At 49.1% G+C, this 24,517-nt stretch overlaps 1 protein-coding gene across 1 annotated transcript in view; it reads left to right on the top strand.

Moving 5' to 3' along the window:
* The first annotated feature begins 160 nt into the window (after positions 1-160).
* lnx2a (ligand of numb-protein X 2a) overlaps positions 161-24,517 on the top strand; it is a 262,548-nt gene continuing 238,191 nt past the window's right edge. The window contains exon 1 of the mRNA XM_085999279.1: positions 161-554. The gene's annotated coding sequence lies outside the window, so the exon portion shown is untranslated. The remainder of the gene's footprint in view (positions 555-24,517) is intronic.

The raw sequence follows: 24,517 nt of genomic DNA, 5'->3' as shown, positions 1-24,517 counted from the left end.
CATCTCACCTGCCTGATCACAGCTACCCCAAAATAAAACGCTCCACTTAAATCACCGCAAATGGTTGAAACAGAAAACGTTAAGTGTATATCTGCGGAAAATGAACGCCACATTCTTGAGGAAATATTTTTCCTCTCTCTTTCCACCACCACCACACACAAACCCGCCCCCTTTCTTCCATTCATGCAGGCGACGTACGAAGACAGAAAGGTTTCTCACGCCGGGCTCACTCGAACTTGTTTGGGGAGACTGGGCGGGATATCTCGCCTCCTGTTCTCTGATTAGATCTTCCCGCTTTCTTGCGTCATCCAGCGGCTGGAACGGTGAGGTGTCTCGAGTTATAATTGGACACCTCTCCTGTCAATCAGAAGCGGGAGCACCTCAACCAAGCAAGTTAGTTCGACTCGTAATTTTTGTGCAAATCTTAAGCACCGAGACGAAGTTCTCGGCAATAAATTCTGTTCAGTCCCCTTGAAATAATCAGTTGCTTGCACGATTCCTTGCAATAATATGAAATTGTATCGTCAGTGGATGCGGTTTTACACCAGCAGAAGGTAAAGTATGATTTTTAAAAAGCGGCTGCATGCTATTTCGCTCTTGTGTCTTGACAACAGAAGAACCTTGGAGAGAGGGGGGAGCGTGTGAGAGAGAAAGCGAAGCGCTTTCTATTTCAACCCCTGCCCACCAAAAATCAGTCATTTTAATGTGAAATCTTCCCGCTTGGTAGAATGTTTTTTTGCTACTGCCAGCGGTTGCGCAGGATGAAGGGACCGCCGGTGTAAAGCGCTGTGTAGCCCGGCTGGTGTGTGTATGTGTGTCAGAGTCTATAGGAGCGCGGGGCTGATGTGACAGTTATTCGGGGAGCCGCTGTAATGAGATGTGAACAGAGATTGGGCGCAGCGGCTGTTTTGATGTTTGACTTCGTGCGTCTGCACATCTCGCCGAGGAGTGTTTATTATTACTCTCAGACGTGACGGGACATATATATGTTTTAAATTAATGTATGTGTGTGTATATCTGTGTGTAATATAAAACCTGTCACTCCCGAAAGAAATAATAAACATAGATGTATCATTTCCCCCCCAGATTTCCAGCATCCGCAGTATTGTGCTTTAGCATAGATGTATAATGTGCTCATTTTGATTTTCCATTTTTTTAACGTTGTTATTATTGAAGTATCTTTCTCGTTAATCTGATGAATTGCTCAGGTCATTTTGGCTGTCGATGTGACCAGTTTTTTTTTTGACCTTGCATATTTTGTAAGTAGAAGCGTTTAGCTCAGAAAATGTTCTTGCGTTAGCAAAATGTAAACTTTGACTTTTTTTTAATTGATTTGTGATTTTATATACTTTCATGCAGTGGATATGTGTTTGACATTTTAGCATCAAAAGTTTTAAATTAATGGGGTGGCTCAAGTAATCAGATGCGAATTTTATTTTGTAGCAACGTTAATATCATCATGCAAGTATGTTCATATTTTGCTAGTTTATCTTTTTCCAAACTGAAGGAACTGTGCTATTGATTTTTAAATACTCTCATTGCCAAGTAGCAGTGCGAATCCCATTAAGTTATTGCATCAATTTAACCATTTATTTAATTTTGGTTTGAGTTTTGGTCGTGTATTGTATAATATCTGATTGCCAAATCAATTTTGAGTGATTTTGACATGAGTTTATTATAACTAGAAATTTGAACACCTTTGGGCACCAGGGACCTTGTTTAATGGGTACTTGTGTGGATAAGTTCATTTATATACACCCTCCTGTACTTAGAATTGCTTTGTTCTACAGTAACAAAATTAGATCAGTGAAATTCAATGTTACCCCATAGCAGTCATGATTTACATGTGGCTAATAGAAAATCCAGATGTGGCTACTTGCATTACTTATTAATGAAATAAAGAAACAAGTAGTAGATACTGTTATAACAACAGAACATGCTGGAAAAACTCAGGCCAGGCAACATCCGTGGAGAGAAAATAGAGTCAACGTTTCGGGTCAAACCCTTTGTCAAGGCTGAAGGCCAGGCTGGGAGAGAACCCAGCCTGGCCTTCAGTCTTGACAAAGGGTTTGACCTGAAACGTTCTCTCCACGGATGTTGCCTGGCCTGAGTTTTTCCAGCATTTTCTGTTGTTATTTCGGATTTCCAGCATCTGCAGTATTTTGCTATCGTACTAGTAGATACTGTTGTTGAACATATGGGGCCAGATTTTGCTGGAGTGAGGCATCTCATAGCATGTACCATTAGTTAGATTTACAATTGCACATTTAGGTTTTAAATTTTTAAAATCTTAATTATTTAACAAAGTTGCTGGAAATGCGAGCTGATAATGGCGCAAGGAGAGCAACAGGGCATCTGGGACGTTGCTGAACAATGGGACAAACAATGTATCCCCTTAACCAATGAGATTTAAGGATTGAGCAATAAACAGAGGAAGGACTGAGAAGGAGGGTGAATTCAATGTCAAATTGGGTACAGAAAGATAAATAAAGAGAAGGAAAGAAAGATTGGATAAAGAGAGAAAAAAAGGGACAGAAAGGAAAAGTAAGTTTAAAAAAATTAAAATGATATTTTAAAAATCTCCTAAAACAATCCACAACCTGACAGAATGAGACTCCACACTTGTAATTATTTACTTTCTAGGCGAGAGGTTGATTGACAGTCGTTAACAATTATTACATCGTTACTAGGGTCCTTATGCTATTATTTATACTAGACGTAACTTTCTGTGGCGAGTTTAATGTGAATTAATTTCAAATGCAGCAACTTGATGAAAATCATGGGGAGGTTAAGTGCGAGATGCTGCTTTCGCAAAGCTAATTGTTCAGCGGCGCAAATCAGCCAGCAATTTGTGGCGATTCACAATTTACGGGGTATCTCTTCCTCGCTACAGTTGGCGCACTAATAATAGTGTCTGTCGTTTAGATGATATTTTTGCAGAAAAATCTGGTCCATGATCTCAATACTTGTATTTGCACAGCCTGTGATAGTACGTACTTTGTTGGTAAAATGGTAAGACGAAAAACAGTGTGTGAGTGTTTTGATCATTGTGAGTGCTATACCTCCTTGGTTACTGAATGGTGGTGGATGTTTGTTAAGTAATTTTACACGTGAAGTAAATTTTACTTGTATTTAGGCAATGAGTCTATTAAGGCATTTTCTACTAAAATTAGTGGCTAAAACTGTGTCGCTGTAGTCGTACCTGTGGCTGGTCAGCTATTTGATTTGGATGACTGGTGAAACCAACAACTTATTAGAATTGGAAAACCATAAACCATCCTACGACTAATGTAGATTTCAAATCAAATCAAATCAACTTTTTATTGTCATTGTTAGTGCACAAGTGCAGTACAACAAAATGTAGGCTTGCGGCTCCCGAGAGTGTACATTTGGATTAAGACATTTAAACATTCAACATACATTTGGCTTGTAGTATATTAACATAAATATAACCATAATAAAGTGCATTGGCAGATGTGCAGGCTTTAGAGTTTATTTGTGGAGTTCAGTAGGATGACAGCCCTGGGAAAGAAGCTGTTCCTAAATCTGGTCGTACGGGTGCGAATGCATCTGTAGCGTCTCCCAGGTGGCAGGAGGGCGAACAGACTGTGGCTGGGGTGGGTAGGGTCTTTGATGATGGACCGTGACCTCCGTAGACAGCGTTTCTGGTATATGTGCTCTATGGTCGGTAGCCGGGTGCCGGTAATGCGTTGGGCAGTTTTGACTACCCGCTGCAGGGCTTTCCGGTCATAGTAGCTACAGCTGCCATACCATACTGTGATACAGTTTGTCAGGATGCTCTCTATAGTGCAGCGGTAAAAGTTAGAGAGGATCAGGGGTGACAGATTACATCCCTTCAGCCTCCTTAGGAAATATAGGCGCTGCTAGGCCTTCTTCACCAGAGAGGAGGTGTTGAGGGACCAGGAGAGGTCTTCCGTGATGTGGACTCCGAGGAACTTAAAGCTGCCCACCCTTTCCACCACAGCCCCATTGATGTGGATGGGGGTGTGACTTCCGCCTTTGGACTTCCTGAAGTCCACAATGATTTCTTTTGTTTTCTTGGTGTTAAGGGCCAGGTTGTTATCGGCGCACCACTTCACGAGATGCTGGACCTCCTCCCTGTAGGCTGATTCATCGTTGTTGGTGATCTGGCCTACTACCGTGGTGCCATCTGCAAACTTGATGATGGTGTTGGAACCATTAACAGCCACACAGTCGTGGGTGAAGAGGGAGTAGAGGAGGGGGCTCAGCACACATCCTTGTGGGGCCTCTGTGTTCAGGGTCGGGGGGGGGGAGGTGTGGTGACCTAATTTGACAGACTGGGGTCTGTCATTTATTACCTGAGGTCCCAGATATAACTGTACACTAAACAACTGTTTTTCATTATAAATAACAACAGAAAATGCTGGAAAAACTCAGCAGGTCAGGCAACATCCGTGGAGAGAAATTTGAGTTGACGTTTCGGGTTGGACCCTTCTTCAAAACTGGAAAGAAAAGAAACTAGATCGGAGGCAGGGCTGCGATCGGACAAAAGAATAAAAGAAACAAAAGAAGTAAAAGAGATTCTGATAGGACAAGGCTGTTATTTTCTGTTGTTATTTCGGATTTCCAACATCTGCAGTATTTTGCTATCGTACAACTGTTTTTCATTGTCCAACTATCCTGCTGTATCATAGAGCTCATGATCAAATGTAATTGTAAAATCCTGGTATCCCACTTAAAATAGAATTTGACGTATGTAGTTTGTCGTCACTATAAATCAATGTGATTTCCCCATAACACTGATACATATTCTGGAATTCCATGCAATAAAACTGATTTATTCAGTCACTAACATATAGGACATGGCTGGATTGATTCTGACAATAGGACAAGGCTGTTCTGGGAGGGTTGTGGCTTTGCACATTTTTTATACCTGATATCTGAGGTGCATACTTTTCATATAGATATCCATAACAAAGTACAAAACTTAACATTATGAAATCTGATATTCACTTATATTTATCAAACACTAACCACTGCAGATAGTTGGAGCTCCATAATTGTCCATCTGTATAAGGAAGGGCAATTGTTTCTTTCCCTGGGGTGCTGTACATTTGAATAAAGAAAAATTCTGTTCTTTCACTGCCCAAAAAAAACTACAGGCAAGCATTAGGTGGAGGAGGTGATCTTCAGCAGTTGTGTGACAAGGTTATGCACAATTTTTTTTGTCAAAGGCTGGCATTTTTCTTTCTGTTGGCAGAAGCAAAGACAGAAATTAGTGTGTATATACATTATTCATAAGAACCGTTTATAATTTGCCAATCACCACTGGTTTAGCATAGTTTATGGATGCAAAAGCATTACTTGCATGATGTAAACATTGCATGGTGAAACTCATAGTCTACAATGTAAACAAAAATAGTGTTGGTAATCAAAAGTGTAGAAAATAAGGAAAGCTGTCACAAATGTGTCTGGGAGCGTGTCTGGGAGCGTTTTCAAAGTGGCAGTACAATTTTGGGGTTTAGATAAGTATTGTCTAATGGAGGAATCCAAACCAAGAGGGCATAATCTTAAAATTAGAGGTGGGTCATTTAGGCGTGAAATCAGGAAGCACTTTTTCCACATAAAGAGTAGTAAAAACCTGAAACTCTCTCCCCCAACATGCTGTGGATGCTAAGACAATTGAAGCTTTGAGGACTGAGATAAATTTTCTTTTTGTTGGGTAAGCATATCAAAGGATATGGAGCAAAGTGGTAAATGGAGTTGAGGTGCAGATGAGCCATGATCTGATTGAATGGCAGAGCAGGCTCAAGGAACTGAATGGCCTACTTCTGTTCCTATATGTCACCTGGGTGTTTGAAAACACTCAATGTCTTTCCTCTATGATCCACTTCTGTGGCACTGCTGTCACCAAAAGGGATGATGGTGCCTTTTTTTCTCACACGGCAGCTGTTGATGATTCTGCCATCGCCATTTACACCTCATCTAGACTCATCTTTTGTTTCTTGACTTGTCCCATTACCATCTCCTTTTGCCTTGCACCATCATCCCTTTTGTCTCTTAATCTCCCCTGCCTTCCATCCTATCACAGACCTTCCCTTTTGTTCTTTCCTCTCCCCCCCCCCTTTCCCTGCCCCTACACTTGCTTAAAAACCTGTTACATCTCCCAACTTTTTCCAGTTCTGACGAAGGGTCATCGACCTGAAACGTTAACTCTGTTTCCCTCTCCACAGATGCTGCCTGACCTGCTGAGTATTTCCAGCATTTTCTGTTTTTATTTCAGATTTCCAGCATCTGCAGTATTTTGCTATTGTATTACTGTTTACACCCTACTAATCTGAGAACATTCCCTTTGTCCCTACTTCCTGTCTCCTACCTCCCAACTCGTGACACAAGGTTACGTTCAATTCTGTGTGCTTTAATTTCTACTAATAATGGCTGTCTGTCTGTCTGCCTCTTTTTTTCCTCCCTCTCTCTCTCCTGACTTTGTTAACTCCAATCTAAAGTTCTCACTGGCCTCCCAAACTCCACCCAACGTCAACTCCAGCTCATCCAAAACTCTGCTGCCAGCAATAAATTTCACTCCCCTATATTTTCTGTCCATACAAACTGCTATTTGCTCTCTTCCTCACAATCCTCCCTACCACTGTCTGGCTTGTTTCTATCTCTGTAACCATCTCAAACTCTATGTATCATTGCACACCCTCTTCTTCTGACTCTGGCCTGTTCTGTATCGCTGCCCCTCCCTTCACTCCACCTTCGCTAGCAGTCTTCAACCATTGGAAGTCTCTCCCCTAAATTCTTCCACCTTGCTATCTCTTCCACCCCACCCCCCCCCCAACCTTCAAAAGCCTTCTCAAAACGTACTTCTTTACCATACCTTCAGTCACATCCCCTAACATGCTCCTCCTACGTGGTGCCTGTTTTTGCCACTTATGAAATGCTTTGATACATTTTATTATGTTAAAAGTGCTGGTTAAATGCATATTATTGTTGACTGAATTGCACATTGAGTTAGTAGACTATCCCTTCAACTCTAGGAAACAGATCCATCCAGACTGTGATGAGAGTCTCCCCTGCCTGTTGGCTGTAAGGGTCCTCCACAAAATGGGCTTGGACAGACTCAATCTTGTCACTAGTAGGGGTGGGCCCACAGCACAAAACTGGTACCCCATATTTGGCACCAATTAACATCAATTTGACAATCTCACTAAAAGAGGCTGCATACCTCTTAGAGTGGCTTCATGAACTTCAGGCTAAAAATGAGTTCTAAAAATGTAATTAGTAGCAGGTGCTACACTTTTTTTTAAGGGGAGACATCATTCTGAAAACCTTAACTTCCCTTTATCCAACATTTATTCTGTTTTAACTTTTCTTTTAAAGTGAGAGTACCAATACATTACATCATGGCAATAATGCTGGATGCAATGTAGTTATAATGACTATTTTATACATTGAACATGGGAGGGGGAGTGCATAAAAGTGCATTTCTATTGCATTTATTTTGTATTGTATGAAACTGTATGATCTGCAAACCATCAGGTCTTGCTGACAGCTATAATATTAAGGATAAACAGCCTTAACAGGCTAAATAGTGAACAAGGCTTTATCCATCGTTGCTGATAATCTGCTAGCGAGACCATGCTATTAAGTTGTTTATTTTTACTATACATGGTTTGACAGCCTCCTTCAATCAAGATTTAGAATCAAGTACATTCAATACAGTACACCTAATAGAGAGAAAAGTGCTGCTGCAGTCAAGCAGTCAGCATTTGTTAATTATTCAATTTTCAGCAACTTGTCTAAACCTTCAGCAAAATGCAATCATCTACTGCTAGTTGCATCATTCTTATGGATTTTCCAAATGACACGTGAGGATGGAATAGGAAGCAATAAAAATGGTCGCCTTTGTAGTCGCTGACTGTTCTATCCAGCTGGTCTGCAGTCTGACTGGAAAAAAATATTTCTTCGATTTGGAATTGACTGATTTCCATATCACCTGAAAGGGTTCAGCAAAGCACCAATTGTCCTATCTTTAATTGGCTTTTCATTGATATCTTGAAAGGAATGCAAAGGCAACGTTTGACTGTGTGATGGGTCTAATCGGAACAATGTAGAGCAGAGTTGCTATTTTGGACTGGCATCCCACCCACCAGCCATCAGGACTGCATCAAAGCTCAGAATTAATAGCTCAGAATTAATAGATTGTACCTCATGGTGCTGAGCACCACATGCTGTTCCAAGCAGCTAGATACTAGTATTTGCTTAGTCACATAATTTATGAAAGATGGCTTGCAGGCTGGGGTGAAGAGTAGAAATGGTTTGGTAGATGGGAACAGTCATGCAACCAAAAGGACAAATAAACTTATTGCCATGGTAATTGTGGTAAACCACTGTTTGTATTCCACTGTGTACATGCCTGTACATGTCTCGGCTGACTCCTCCCACGAGTCCAGGTATAAAGGTGACTGCTCCACAGTCCCTCTGTATTCTGGACCGGTCGACCACTCGAGGCACACCTTCATTCTCTTGTTAATAAAAGCCTGTTAATTACTCGCTTAATCTCAGTCTTTTGAGTTATTGATAGCGCATCAATTTTATTAACAAGATTTTTATAATGGAGAAGATCCTCACACCAGCATGCCTGGACTTAGATCATTGGGAGGCAGACTCATCCACCAAGTTTACTCACTGGCTTAGGTGTTTTGAAAAATTTCTGATCGCCTCCGCTGAAACGGTCAAATCGGACGAGGACAAACTGGATGTCCTGACCTCCAAAGTGAACCACCGAGTGTACTCGGTCATCCAGGACGCGACCTCGTACGCGGATGCTATCAAGCTCCTCAAGGACCAGTACACGCGCCCAGTGAACGAGGTGTACGCTAGGCACCTCCTGGGGAGTCGTAAACAACAACCTGGGGAATCGACCGAGGAATACCTTCAGGCACTGTCTGTGCTTGGCCGGGCCTGTGGTTGTAAGGATGTAAAGGCCGCCGTGTACACAGAGGAACTTATCCGGGACGCTTTTGTAGCGGGCCACAGGTCCAATTACACCCGACAGCGACTGTTGGAGCAGAGTGACCTCGATCTCAACAAGGCCTCTGAACTCGCACTATCATTGGACGCAGCCTACCGGGGCATGGACGCCTACTCCTCTGCACTGTGGACGCCGTGGGGAACGACAGCCTGGGACACGGTAGGACCGTCTCATAGCGCCGTGCCACCCCAGCCACATCCCAGCAACGGCCCAACTACCGCAGCAGTGTCCCAAGGCCAGACAGCAGTGCCCCAAGGCCAGAAATACCGCACCAGCTGGCCCGGTCCACAATGGACATTAAGGTAAATGGTCACGAAACAATCTGCCTTTTTGACTCTGGGAGCACGGAGAGCTTCATCCACCCGACACGGTGCGGCGTTGCTCTCTCCCAGTCCTGCCTGCGCACGAGCGGATTTCTATGGCCTCTGAGTCCCAGTCGGCGGACATTGGCGGCTACTGCGTGGTGACACTCGTAGTAGACAGGACTGTGTACGATAATTTTAAACTTCTGGTCCTGCCCCACCTCTGCGCTGCCGTTCTACTGGGGTTAGATTTTCAGTGCCACCTTAAAAGTGTTACGATGGCGTACGGTGGACCCCTCCTCCCACTCACAGTCCGCAGCCAGCAGCTTCCAAATTGCCCGCCGCGCACCAGGTGCAACCTCTCCACACTCAGAGTCACCCACCCCCCCCCCCCCCCCCCCGACTGTTTGCTAACCTCACCCGCGACTGTAAGCCCATCGCCACAAAGAGCAGGCGACACAGTGCCGGGGACAGGGTTTTCATTAAACCGAAGTGGAGCGGCTCCTGAAGGAGGGGATTATTGAGGGCAGCACCAGCCCCTGGCGAGCCCAGGTTGTGGTCGTTAAGACCGGCGAGAAGCAGCGCCTGGTCATCGACTACAGCCAGACAATAAATCGCTACACCCTGCTGGACGCTTACCCACTCCCCCGTATAGCTGATATGGTCAACCAGATCGCGCAGTACCGCGTCTTCTCGACCATTGACCTGAAATCAGCATACCACCAGCTCCCTATCCGCCCTGAGGACCGCCAGTATACTGCCTTTGAGGCAAACGGCCGCCTCTATCACTTCCTTAGGGTTCCCTTTGGCGTCACCAACGGGGTCTCCGTCTTCCAAAGGGAGATGGACCGGATGGTCGATCAAAATGCGTTGCAGGCCACCTTCCCATATCTGGACAATGTGACCATCTGCGGCCGTGACTTGCAGGACCATGACGCAAACCTCGAAAAATTCCTCTGCACCGCCAAACTCCTCAACCTGACGTATAACAAGGAGAAGTGCATATTCCGCACAACCCGCCTCGCCATCCTTGGCTGTGTTGTGGAACACGGAGTCATCGGTCCCGACCCCGACCGGATGCGTCCCCTTATGGAACTCCCACTGCCCCACTGCCTCAAGGCCCTGAAGAGGTGCCTAGGGTTTTTCTCTTATTACGCCCAGTGGGTCCCCTACTATGTGGACAAGGCCCGTCCGCTGATCAAGTCCACCTCTTTTCCCGTGACGGCAGAGGCCCGCTTAGCCTTCCACCGTATCAAGGAAGACATTGCCAAAGCCACCATGCACGCAGTGGACGAATCCATCCCCTTCCAGGTGGAAAGCGACGCGTCCGACTTTGCCCTGGCCGCTACCCTCAATCAGGCGGGGAGACCCGTGGCCTTCTTTTCACGAACCCTCCAGGGCCCGGAGACCAGACACTCCGCCGTTGAGAAGGAGGCCCAGGCTATTGTGGAGGCTGTGCGTCATTGGAGGCACTACCTGTCCGGAAAACGATTTACCCTGCTCACTGACCAGCGTTCAGTTGCGTTTATGTTTAACAACAAGCAGAGGGGCAAAATCAAAAATGACAAGATCTTGAGGTGGAGAATCGAACTTTCCACCTACAATTACGAGATCTTGTATCGGCCCGGGAAGCTCAATGAACCCCCGGATGCTCTATCGTGTGGCACCTGCGCCAGCGCGCAGATCGATAGACTGCGGGCCCTCCACAATGACCTCTGCCACCCGGGGGTCACCAGGTTCTTCCACTTCATCAAGGCCCGCAACCTGCCTTACTCCATTGAGGAGGTCAGGACCATGACCAGGAACTGCCAAGTCTGCGCTGAGTGCAAACCGCACTTTTATAGACCAGACAGGGCTCACCTGATAAAAGCCACTCGCCCCTTCGAGCGCCTGAGCGTTGATTTTAAAGGGCCTCTCCCCTCCTCCGACCGCAATGTGTACTTCCTCAACATTATTGATGAGTACTCCCGTTTCCCGTTCGCCATCCCCTGCCCGGACATGACCAGTGCCACGGTCATTAAATGTCTGAACGACCTCTTCACCCTGTTCGGTTTCCCCAGCTATATCCATAGCGACCGGGGCTCATCGTTTATGAGCGACGAACTCCGTCAGTACCTGCTAACTAGGGGTATTGCCACAAGCAGGACCACCAGTTACAACCCCCGGGGGAACGGACAGGTGGAAAGAGAGAATGCGACAGTTTGGAAGGCCGCCCTGCTAGCCTTAAAGTCTAGGGGCCTTCCGACCTCCCGCTGGCAGGATGTGCTCCCCGATGCGCTCCACCCTATTCGGTCACTGCTCTGCACTGCCACTAACGCCACCCCTCATGAGAAAATGTTTGTCTTCCCAAGGAAGTCCACATCGGGGACATCGCTACCGCCATGGCTGACGTCCCCAGGGCCGGTCCTACTGAGAAGACACGTGAGGACCCATAAAACGGACCCCCTGGTCGAGAGGGTTGACCTCCACGCCAACCCCCAGTATGCTTACATTGCGTACCCGGACGGGCGGGAGGACACAGTCTCCATATGAGATCTCGCACCCTCGGGGGCCGCAGTAACCCACTACCACCCCCCCCCCCCACGACCCGATATCCAGCCCCAGCAGACGGCGGGCCTGGGCCCTGCGACCCCGCTCGACACCTACGAGGACTATACACCAGTGCCCCAGCCTACGCGGGACTCGACGCCGGAAGCTTCACTACCCCTGCCGTCGCCACGTCGATCACAGCGGCAGACAAGACCTCCGGAGAGACTCCAATACACTAACTTTTAATACACTTCACCCCGCCGGACTCATTTTTAAACAAGGGGCGAATGTGGTAAACCACTGTGTACATGCCTGTACATGTCTCGGCTGACTCCTCCCACGAGTCCAGGTATAAAGGTGACTGCTCCACAGTCCCTCTGTATTCTGGACCGGTCGACCACTCGAGGCACACCTTCATTCTCTTGTTAATAAAAGCCTGTTAATTACTCGCTTAATCTCAGTCTTTTGAGTTATTGATAGCGCATCAATAATATGCAATATGAAGAGATACAGGCCTAGAAATTCAGTATCGCCACGTTTGGGGCGCTACAGTCGAGCGTGCACTAAATTTAGCGCCCGGCGCAACTTAGTGCCACCTTCGCCGAAATTGAGTTGCATCGCCCCAAGAGGTTGCTGCTGCGCTAAAGCAGGCGGTGCATGACTATCATAAGGCGCTAAGCCGGTGAGCCGAGGCGCAACCACCGAGGGCAGGCGCAGCGCAGGTGCGGCGAGTTATCGATTGCAGGCAGACACGCTGGCGCCAGTCAGCTCTTAAAGGTGGAGGGTCGATTTGGTTTGCAGCCACGCCCTGCACACTGCAGCCCTGAATCTAGGCCTGGACAGACCTGCTTCAACAACGCAATGCCCACAACCATGGAGAAGGCCACGGAGCGAGCGCAGCGCTTTAGTGAGGGTGCCCTGAAGGTGCTGGTTGGCGCAGTGGAGCGCCGGCGACCTATCTTCCCCGACAGTGGCAGGAGGCCGCTGCCCAGCGAATACAGAAAAGCTTGGAGGGAGGTGGCAAACAGAGTGACCTCCAGCAGCATGGTCCCCAGGACACCCACGCAATGCAGAAAGAAGTTCAACGACCTCACTCGGGTTGTCAGGGTGAGTACCCTTTCCAGTATCCTCTTCATCCCTGCATGTGCACCTCACTTTCTGGCCAAAGGGTCCTGAAAGCCCCAATGTCCAGCCCTCATCCAACACCTATGAGACTCACATGCACATTCACCACTTCACACACTGTCAGGGCTATTCAACCATGGGAGGCAGTGCAGGCAAGAGCAGGGCTTCACACTGTACTCCGAGCCCGCCCTTTCTCTTGCAGGGCAAGCTGGCCCACAATCGGAGGTAGCAGCAATGGACCGGGGGAGGCTGTCCTGAACTTCAAGACCTCAGCGACCTGGAGCAGCGAGTGGAACGGATTATGGGAGGCCAGCTGATTGGCCCCGTTGCCACTGGAGATGCCGACCCCGTTCTGGACAGCAATGGGAAGGTCATCACCTTTTTGACCTCTCTCTTTCCACTTGTGCCTCACACCAGCATCCTTTGCCACTCTCGAACCAATGCAGTGTATTGCAGCACTCATGCCTCCCTCGCTGCTGCCCTGTCCTCACTCTAAAGCAACTCTTGTATCTCCCTGCTTTCAGATGCTGATTCGCCAGGTGAGGAGGCGGGCCCTCAAGCTGGCACTTTGAGTGAATCGGAAGGCGAGGAAGAGCAAGCTGGACCATCAGTGCAACCCTCAGCCGAGGCAGCCCATGGCCATGATGGGGACACGTCTTCCCTGGAGGGGAGCAGGGGGGAAGGGTCTGATGGCGGTGAAGCTCCGGGGCCCAGCGGGCTGCAGCAACGTGGGAGGGGTAGGGAAGCTCGGCGGCCTTCTCCCCGGAGGGTGAGTGCGGCCTCCAGTCCTGCTACAGTGAGCGCAGAGGAGGTGCGGCTCCTTGGTGAAATGGGCGCCCAGGCTGAGCGCAGGTACATTGAGCTCATGGCTGCAGTGGCAAGGATGCCTGACTCCATAGAGTCACTGGCAAGGAGTGTGCAGGAATTTGGGGCAGCACAGGCCAGGAAGCTGCAGGAATTCGGGGCAGCACAGGCCAGGAGTCTGCAGGACTTCGGGGCAGCACAGGCCAGGAGTCTGCAGGACTTCAGGGCAGCACAGGCCAGGAGTCAGCAGGACGTCGCTGCATCACATGCAGCTTCCAGCCAGGTGCTTAGTCGTGCCATGCATTCACTGGCTGGTCTGATGCAGACACAGATCAGGGCCACACGGGCACTAACTGCTGCCACCCTCGCTGGTTCAGCCAGGAATCGCCGGGGCCCTCGCTGCGCCGCAGCAGCCCAGCAGTCTGTGCTTCAGCAGATTGCTGCGCATGCTTCAGTGCTGGCCCGTGCGAGTGCCAGTGTCTCGGCCGACCAGGGAGTGCCTGTGCTTTGGCAGCATGCTGCTAACACTGTCACTCCTCCACTGCAGCTGCCACCACCCGTAGGACAGACTGCTGCCGCCCAAGCAGAGTTGGAGCAGTCAGCAGCCGGGCCCTCCAGGCCCAGAGCTGGTCCAGGCCGTCCCTAAGGGCATCTGCCGACTCACTGTGACCCTCAGCAGCCTTCCCCCAGCCTTGCTGCAGCCACTGGGGTCCCATTGAGGAGGAGCTGCAGGGCGGGAAGGGGCCAATCGCGCAAGCGAGGCGGATCACCCTCGCAGGCCAAAAAGTAGGTGTGGCAAAATGTTGAATTTTTTATGAAGGCCGAGGATCATGGTCATTTCTGTTTAACTGTTTTGTTGATTTTCTCCAGGTTGTGAGAACCAGTTATGTGTCTGACTGTTTTTTGGGGGGTTTCTCTGTTTTTGTTTGTCATGCAGGAAGGGCACAGAGTCTGTAAAATAAAAAATTGTCTTTATTCAGACTGTGCATGTTTGCACTTTGAACTATTTGTTGCCTTGACCGCCTCAGGGTTTGCAGAGCGGGTCCATTCGTGTTCTTTCAATGGCACAAGCCATTCCCTGAGAGGGGGCCTAGAACTGACTTGCAATAAGCCGCCGAGGGACGGCCGTTGCACTTTGTGCCTCCCTCCCGTCTTGGTGCTCCTCCTCCTCCTCCTCCGGTGGTCCTCCAATGTCTGCTGGCAGTGGCTGAGTCCTGACGATAGCCAGGTTGTGCAGCATGCAGCACACTACAACGAAATGGGAGACTCGCTCAGGCGAGTACTGTAGGGCTCCCCCGGAATGGTCCAGACAGCGGAACCGTTGCTTCAGCACGCCGATTGCGTGCTCAATGATGTTCCTGGTCGCTTGATGGCTGTCATTGTATCGTTCTTCAGCAGGGGTGCTGGGCGCACGGAGCGGGGTCATCAGCCAGGTGCCCAAAAGATAGCCCTTGTCCCTGAGAAGCCAGCCTCCTGGGTGAGCCGGGGCTTCGAAAATGTCTGCCACAGAAGTCTGGCGCAGGATGAAGGCGTCGTGGCTGCTGCCTGGAAAGCGGGCATTGACAGCTAGTATCAGCTGCCTGTGGTCACACACCAGCTGGACGTTCAGCGAATGGTAGCCCTTCCGGTTGCGGTAATCCTCGGCATTCTGTAGAGGTGCCCGCAAAGCCACATGCGTGCAGTCAATGGCGCCCTGGACCACGGGGAAGCCTGCTATTCTTGCAAATCCCATTGCACGCTCTTGCTGCTTGTCCGGGGTCACGGGGAAGGAGATGTACTGACGTCTCCTTCTGAAGAGGGCATTCGTCACCTGGCGGATGCAGCAATGTACCGCGAACTGGGAGATATTGGCAATGTCCCCAGTAGCGGATTGGAAGGAGCTGGTGGCATTGAAGTTGAGAGCCACAGTCACCTTCACTGCCACCGACAAAGACGTCCTGCTCCTCAGCTGTGGCTGCAGATCTCTCTGAAGCAGGTGGCAGATCTCAGTGACCACCTCCCTTCTGAATCGCAGCCTCCGAACACACTGCTCCTCAGACATGTTGAGGTATGAGAACTGCTGGCGCTATACCCTGGGTGGGTAAGGCCTCCTGTGCCAACGCCTGTTGGCCCTTCTCCGTCTGGCCATGACTGGCACTCTCTCTCGGCGTCTCTGAGCCCTTTCAATGCAATGCAGAAACCCAACATTTCCACCCATTGCAGCCCCCATTATATGAGGCGACTCAAGGCTATGGCACTGAAAGTTAAATCCAACTGCAAAGCTCTGGCCTGAAGCCAGAAGTACCTGTGCGAGCGCTGAGTAAAAGCAGAAAGCTCTCTCCCTTTGCCTCTCTCCAAATCGCGCTCTCTCTCACACAGGAGTGAAACAAAATGGCTGCCACAAAGAATGCAGGAAGAGTCCCCTTTAAATAGCGCCCCCCCCCCCCAAGCCCCACAGCGACTGGGAACCGTTCCACTCAACCAGTCGCTGGGAGCGCCAGGCGCAAAGAAGGGGGGCGCCACTGAAGTTCCGGTTCGGGGCGCACCAAGGGCGTTGCACCATGAAATGACATCAGGATCTGCGCACGCAGCTGAGCGGGCGCTGCTGTTTTGCGCTGCCGCTAATTCTTGGCTGAAGTTCGCGAGAGGCGAAGATCGCGCTGCGTCCGGGCGCTAGATGCTTCGCGCCCCACTTCTCGCCCTCTTAAGGCGCTAGCGGCTGGCGCTAACAACTGAATTTCTAGGCCACAGTCTCAGCTTGCATGAAGTACAAGTTTAAGGCCTCATACCTCAACATGTCTGAGGAGCAGTGTGTTCGGAGGCTGCGATTCAGAAGGGAGGTGGTCACTGAGATCTGCCACCTGCTTCAGAGAGATCTGCAGCCACAGCTGAGGAGCAGGACGTCTCTGTCGGTGGCAGTGAAGGTGACAGTGGCTCTCAACTTCAATGCCACCGGCTCCTTCCAATCTGCTACTGGGGACATTGCTAATATCTCCCAGTTCAAGGTGCATTGCTGCATCCGCCAGGTGATGAATGCCCTCTTCAGAAGGAGACGTCAGTACATTTCCTTCCCCATGACCCTGGACAAGCAGCAAGAGTGTGCAATGGGATTTGCAAGAATAGCGGGCTTCCCCATGGTCCAGGGCGCCATTGACTGCACGCATGTGGCTTTGTGGGCGCCTCCAGAGAATGCCGAGGATTACCGCAACCGGAAGGGTATCCATTCGTTGAACGTGCAGTTGGTGTGTGACCACAGGCAGCTGATACTAGCTGTCAATGCCCGCTTTCCAGGCAGCAGCCACGACGCCTTCATCCTGCGCCAGACTTCTGTGGCAGACATTTTCGAAGCCCCGGCTCACCCAGGAGGCTGGCTTCTCAGGGACAAGGGCTACCCTTTGGGCACCTGGCTGATGACCCCGCTCCGTGCGCCCAGCACCCCCGCTGAAGAACGATACAATGACAGCCATCAAGCGACCAGGAACATCATTGAGCACACAATCGGCGTGCTGAAGCAACGGTTCCGCTGTCTGGACCATTCCGGGGGCGCCCTACAGTACTCGCCTCAGCGAGTCTCCCATTTCGTTGTAGTGTGCTGCATGCTGCACAACCTGGCTATCGTCAGGACTCAGCCACTGCCAGCAGACATTGGAGGACCACCAGAGGAGGAGGAGGAGCACCAAGACTGGAGGGAGGCACAAAGTGCAAGGGCCATCCGTCAGCGGCTTATTGCAAGTCGGTTCTAGGCCCCCTCTCGGGGAATGGCTTGTGCCATTGAAAGAACATGAATGGACCCGCTCCGCAAACCCTGAGCCGGTCAAGGCAACAAATAGTTCAAAGTGCAAACATGCGCAATCTGAATAAAGACAATTATTTATTTAACAAACTCTGTGCCCTTCCCGCATGACAAACAAATACAGAGAACCCCCCAAAAAAACAGTCAGACACATAACTGGCTCTCACAACTTGGAGACAATGAACAAAAGAGTTAAACAAAAATGACCATGATCCTCGGCCTTCACAAAAAAGAAACACAACATTTTGCCACACCTCCCACTTTTTGGCCTGCGAGGGTGATCTGCCTCGCTTGCGAGATTGGCCCCTTCCCGCCCTGCAGCTCCTCCGCAATGGGACCCCAATGGCTGCAGCAAGGCTGGGGGAAGGCTGCTGAGGGTCAGATAGTGAGTCGGCAGATGCCCTTGGGGGACAGCCTGGACCAGCTCTGGGCCTGGAGGGCCCGGCTGCTGACTGCTCCAACTCTGCTTGGGCGGCAGCAGTCTGTCCTACGGGTGGTGGCAGCTGCAGTGGAGGAGTGACAGTGTTGGCAGCAGGAATGCTGCCAACCTGACAGAGCACAGGCACTCCCTGGTCGGACGAGACACTGGCACTCACACAGGGCAGCACTGAAGCATGCGCTGCAATCTGCTGAAGCACAGACTGCTGGCCTGCTGCGGCGCGGCAAGGGCCCCGGCGAATCCTGGCCGATCCAGCGAGGGTGGCAGCAGTTAGTGCTCGTGTGGCCCTGATCTGTGTCTGCATCAGACCAGCCAGTGACTTCATGGCACGACTAAGCACCTGGCTGGAAGCCTCGTGTGCTGCCCCGAAGTCCTGCAGACTCCTTGCTTGTGCTGCCCCGAATTCCTGTACACTCCTTGCCAGTGACTCTATGGAGTCAGGCATCCTTGCCACTGCAGCCATGAGCTCAGTGTGCCTGCGCTCAGCCTGGGCGCCCATTTCACCAAGGAGCCACACCTCCTCTGCGCTCACTGTAGCAGGACTGGAGGCCGCACTCACCCTCTGGGGAGAAGGCTGCCGAGCTTCCCTACTGCCCTCGCCGCGTTGCTGCAGCCCGCTGGGCCCCTGAGCTTCACCCTCCTCAGACCCTTCCCCCCCCCCCCCCCCCCTGCTCCCCTCCAGGGAAGATGTGTCCCCATCATGGCCATAGGCTGCCTCGGCTGAGGGTTGCACTGATGGTCCAGCTTGCTCTTCCTCGCCTTCCGATTCACTCAAAGTGCCAGCTTGAGGGCCCGCCTCCTCACCTGGCGAATCAGCATCTGAAAGCAGGGAGATACAAGAGTTGCTTTAGAGTGAGGACAGAGCAGCAGCGAGGGAGGCATGAGTGCTGCAATGCACTGCATTGGTTCGAGAGTGGCAAAGGATGCTGGTGTGAGGCACAAGTGGAAAGAGAGAGGTCAAAAGGGTGATGACCTTCCCATTGCTGTCCAGAACGGGGTCGGTATCTCCAGTGGCGACGGGGCCAATCAGCTGGCCTCCCATAATCCGCTCCACTCACTACTCCAGGTCGGTGAGGTCTTTAAGTTCAGGACGGCCTCCCCCGGTCCGTAGCTGCTGCCTCCGATTTTGGGCCAGCTTGCCCTGCAAGAGAAAGGACGGGCTCTCAGTACAGTGCCAAGCCCTGATCTTGCCTGCACTGCCTCCCATAGTGGAATAGCCCTGACAGTGTCAAGCCCTGATCTTGCCTGCACTGCCTCCCATGGTCGAATAGCCCTGACAGTGTGTCAAGTGGTGAATGTGCATGTTATTTTCATGAGAGTCCCACAGGTGTTGGATGAGGGCTGGGCATTGGGGCTTTCACGACCCTTTGGCCAGAAAGTGAGGTGCACATGCAGGGATGAACAGGATACTGGAAAGGGTACTCACCCTGACAACCCGAGTGAGGTCGTTGAACTTCTTTCTACATTGCGTGGGTGTCCTGGGGACCATGCTGCTAGAGGTCACTCTGTTTGCCACCTCCCTCCAAGCTTTCTTGTATTCGCTGGGCAGTGGCCTCCTGCCACTGTCATGGAAGAGGATTGGTCGCCTGCACTCCACTGCGCCAGCCAGAACCTTCAGGGCACCCTCACTAAAGCGCTGCGCTCGCTCCCCGGCCTTCTCCATGGTCGTTGGCATTGCGTTGTTGAAGCAGGTCTGTCCAGGCCTAGATTCAGGGCTGCAGTGTGCAGGGCGTGGCAGCAAACCAAATCGACCCTCCCCTTTTAAGAGCTGACCGGCGCCAGCGTGTCTGCCTGCAATCGATAACTCGCCACACCTGCGCTGCGCCCGCCCTCGGTGGTAGCGCCTCGGCTCGCTGGCTTAGCGCCTTAGGATAGTCGTGCACCGCCTGCTTTAGCGCAGCAGCAACTTCTTGGGGCGATGCCACTCAATTTCGGTGAAGGTGGCGCTAAGTTGCGTCGGGCGTTAAATTTAGGGCACGCTCGACTGTAGCGCCCCAAATGTGGCGATACTGAATTTCTAGGCCCATGATTCTTAGACAGGCTACAGTGGCTGTTGGAAGATAGTGGTCTGTCCAGTATTGGGTTCACCCTCCATTACATTTTTATCCAGAAGCACAGAATCACATGCTTGGTCTCTATAAATGAGGTGGAGTTGTTGAATATGCTTTTTCTGAAAACTAATCCGGAATCCAAGCTCTGCTGCCAAAATTCCATTGAAGTGCAACAACCCAATCAGCCAAATTAAGTTTAGGCACAATATCTCTTTCAAAAGCTGGTATGCATGTCAAAGGCCTGAATGGTGCATACACTTTTATTCTCAAAGCCCTAATGAGGGAACAGCTGCTTCCACAGCTCAACAAATGTAACTATGTTGCTCTATTTAGGTGGCAAGCAGAAAGTATCTTGCTTATTCACAAACTAAGATGGAAGCAGTTCTAATAACTATATGTCTTGATCTTCACTGCCAGTCATTTCAAAATTCGTGGAAACTGTAACGAATGAGAACAATTTTCCAACATTGCAATCACAGTAGTGCTAGCCAGTAAATAATTTGGCTTGGAGCAAAAATGTCAGTCTTTTTATCCAAAAATGAAATGTTGCTTTTATTTCATGATGCTCATCATGATTACCATACCCTTTTAGAGCAGTGAACCTTCCATCTAAAAGATGTCTAGGAATAGTTGATTTTTTATACATATTACCCCTCATATCTAAAGGTACCAAACTTTCTTGCATTACAAACACTCAATTCCTTGACTTGCTAAGTGGCATCCAGTCTACACTGGGCAACAGGTGACAAAGTTGATTGGGGGCTGGTGGAGGGTGGAAATGACTGGAATTGTCAAAGTGTATCCCTCATCATTGTAGGTAATATTGCAGTTAATCAGAGTTTCAGCTTGGTGTTTGAACGTTACTGTCCTGTTTGGCAGGCAACAGAGAAATTCATTCTGCTGCTGGACTCTGTAATATAAAACCATGGAGACTGAATGAGGATAGCATACTGCATGTCAAAGTCAATTCTCTACAATGCTGGATGGATAAGCCTGGACTGGAGCAGCACTATATAAGTTACATCAAACAGGTTTCTTGTGCATAAACTGTATTTGCATGCTTATGCCAATAGCCAAAGTGACTGCACCTCAACAGTATCAATTGGAAAAATCTGCATTGAATAACAGCAGTGAAATTTTATAAACTGCTTGCTCTTTCTGTGGAACTGTCTTCTGGACAATGTTTAACATATAGCACTTTGTCCTTTTGTAAAGAGCTAACTATCACTTGCTGAACCGTAGAAACATAGAAGATAGGAGCAGGAGTAGGCCATTTGGCCCCTCGAGCCTGCTCCGCCATTTAATGAGATCATGGCTGATCATCCAAATTCAGTACCCTGTCCCTGCTTTCTCCCCATATCCCTTGATGCCTCTAGCCTTAAGAAATATATCTAACTCCTTCTTGAATATATTTAATGAACTGGCCTCAACTGCCTTTTGTGGTAGAGAATTCCACAGGTTCACCACTCTCTGGGTGAAGAATTTCCTCCTCATCTCAACCCTAAATGGCTTACCCCTTATCTTTAGTCTGTAACCCCTGGTTCTGGACTCCCCCGCCATCGGGAACATCCTTCCTGCATCTAGTCTGTCTAGTCCTGTTAGAATTTTATAAGTTTCAATGAGATCCCCTCTCATTCTTCTAAACTCTAGCGAATATAATCGACTCAATCCCTCCTCATACGTCATTCCTGCCATCCCAGGTATCAGTCTGGTGAATCTTCACTGCACTCCGTCCATGGCAAGAACATCCTTCCTCAGATAAGGCGACCAAAACTGCACACAATACTCAAGGTGTGGTCTCACCAAGGCCCTGTGCAACTGCAGCAAGACATCCTTGCTCCTGTACGCGAATCCTCTCGCTATGAAGGCCAACATACCATTTGCCTTCTTAACCGCCTGCTGCACCTGCATGCTTACCTTCAGCGACTGGTGCACAAGGACACCCAGGTCTTGTTGCATTTCCCCTTCTCCCAATCTATTGCCGTTCAGATAATAATCTGCCTTCTTGTTTTTGCCACCAAAGTGGATAACCTCGCATTTATCCACATTATACTGCATCTGCCCAATCACCCAACCTGTCCAAATCATACTGGAGTTTCTCGGCATCCTCCTCACAGCACACACACCCACCCAGCTTTGTGTCGTCTGCAAACTTGGAGATATTACATCTAGTTCCCTTGTCTAGATCATTAATATATATTGTGAATAGCTGGGGTCCTAGCACTGATCCCTGCGGTACCCCACGAGTCACTGCCTGCCACTCGGAAAAAGACCCATTTATTCCAACTCTTTGCTTCCTGTCTGCCATCCAGTTCTCTATCCAAGTCAGTACCTTACCCCCAATTCCATGCGCTTTAACTTTGCACGCTAGTCTCTTAAGAACGTAAGAAGTAGGAGCAGGAGTAGGCCATACGGCCCCTTGGGCCTGCTCCGCCATTCAATAAGATCATGGCTGATCCGAACTTAGACTTATGTCCACTTCCCTGCCCGCTCCCCGTAACCCCTAATTCCCTTATCAGGTAGGAAACTATCTCCGTTTTAAATTTATTTAATGTCGCAGCTTCCAGAGCTCTCTGAGGTAGCAAATTCCATAGATTTACTACCCTCTGAGTGAAGAAGTTTCTCCTCATCTCAGTTTTGAAAGGGCAGCCCCTTATTCTAAGATTATGCCCCCTAATTCTAGTCTCACCCATCAATGGAAACATCCTCACCGCATCCACCCAATCAAGCCCCCTCACAATCTTATATGTTTCGATAAGATCGCCTCTCATTCTTCTGAATTCCAATGAGCAGAGGCCCAACCTACTCAACCTTTCCTCATAAGTCAACCCCCTCATCTCCGGAATCAACCGAGTGAACCTTCTCTGAACTGCCTCGAGTGCAAGTATATCTTTTCTTAAATATGGAAACCAAAACTGTACGCAGTATTCCAGGTGTGGCCTCACCAGTACCCTGTATAACTGCAGCAAGACTTCCCTGCTTTTATACTCCATCCCCCTTGCAATAAAAGCCAAGATTCCATTGGCCTTCCTGATCACCTGCTGTACCTGCATACTAACCTTCTGTGTTTCATGCACTAGGACCCCCAGATCCCTTTGTACTGTAGCACTTTACAGTTTCTCTCCATTTAGATAATAACTTGCTCTTTGATTTTTTTCTGCCAAAGTGCATAACCTCACACTTTCCAACATTATATTCCATCTGCCAAATTTTTGCCCACTCACTTAGCCTGTCTATGTCCTTTTGCAGGTTTTTTATGTCCTCCTCACTCACTGCTTTCCCTCCCATCTTTGTATCGTCGGCAGACTTGGATACGTTGCACTCGGTCCCTTCCTCCAAATCGTTAATATAGAGTGTAAAGAGTTGGGGTCCCAGCACTGACCCCTGCGGAACACCACTAGTTACTGATTGCCAACCCGAGAATGAACCATTTATCCCAACTCTCTGTTTTCTGTTAGTTAGCCAATCTTCCACCCATGCCAGTATATTGCCCCCAATCCTGTGATTTTTTATCTTGTGCAGTAATCTTTTGTGTGGAACCTTGTCAAATGCTTTTTGGAAGTCCAAATAGACCACATCCACTGGTTCCCTTTTATCCACCCTGTTTGTTACGTCCTCAAAGAATTCGAGCAAATTTGTCAAACACGACTTCCCCTTCGTAAAACCATGCTGACTCTGTCCGATTAAATTATGCTTATCCAAATGTCCTGTTACTGCTTCCTTAATAATGGACTCCAACATTTTACCAACCACAGATGTTAGGCTAACTGGTCTATAGTTTCCAGCCTTTTGTCTGCCTCCCTTTTTAAATAAGGGCGTTACATTAGCAGTTTTCCAATCTGCTGGGACCTTTCCTGAATCCAGGGAGTTTTGGAAAATTACTGCCAATGCATCCACAATCCCTACCGTTACTTCTCTCAAGACCCTAGGATGTAAGCCATCCTTATCGAAAGCCTTCTGAAAGTCCAAATACACCACATCCACTGGTTCTCCCATATCTATTCTACCAGTTACATCCTTAAAAAATTCCAGTAGATTAGTCAAGCACGATTTACCTTTTGTAAATCCATGTTGACTTTGTCCGATCCTGTCACTGTTTTCCAAGTGCTCTGCTATTACATCTTTTATAATGGACTCTAGCATTTTCCCCACTACCGATGTCAGGCTTACCGGTCTGTAATTCCCTGTTTTCTCTCTACCACCTTTTTTAAATAGTGGGGTTACATAAGCTACCCTCCAATCCATGGGAATTGTGCCACAGTCTATAGAATTTTGGAACTGACCAGCAATGCATCTACTATTTCTAGGGCCACTTCCTTAAGTACCCTAGGATGTAGATTATCAGGCCCTGGGGATTTATCGGCCTTCAATCCCATCAATTTCCCGAACACCATTTCCCTACAAATACTGATTTCATTCAGTTCCTCCCTCTCATTAGACCCTATGTTCCCCGACATCTCTGGGAGGTTATTGTGT

This window comes from Somniosus microcephalus, chromosome 10 (assembly GCF_052327205.1).
Source record: "Somniosus microcephalus isolate GS21.2 chromosome 10, FLI_Smic_1.0, whole genome shotgun sequence".
Classification (NCBI taxonomy): Eukaryota; Metazoa; Chordata; class Chondrichthyes; order Squaliformes; family Somniosidae; genus Somniosus; species Somniosus microcephalus.
The sequence above is the reverse complement of the archived record's forward strand: the minus strand, read 5'-3'. Positions and strand labels throughout refer to the sequence as shown.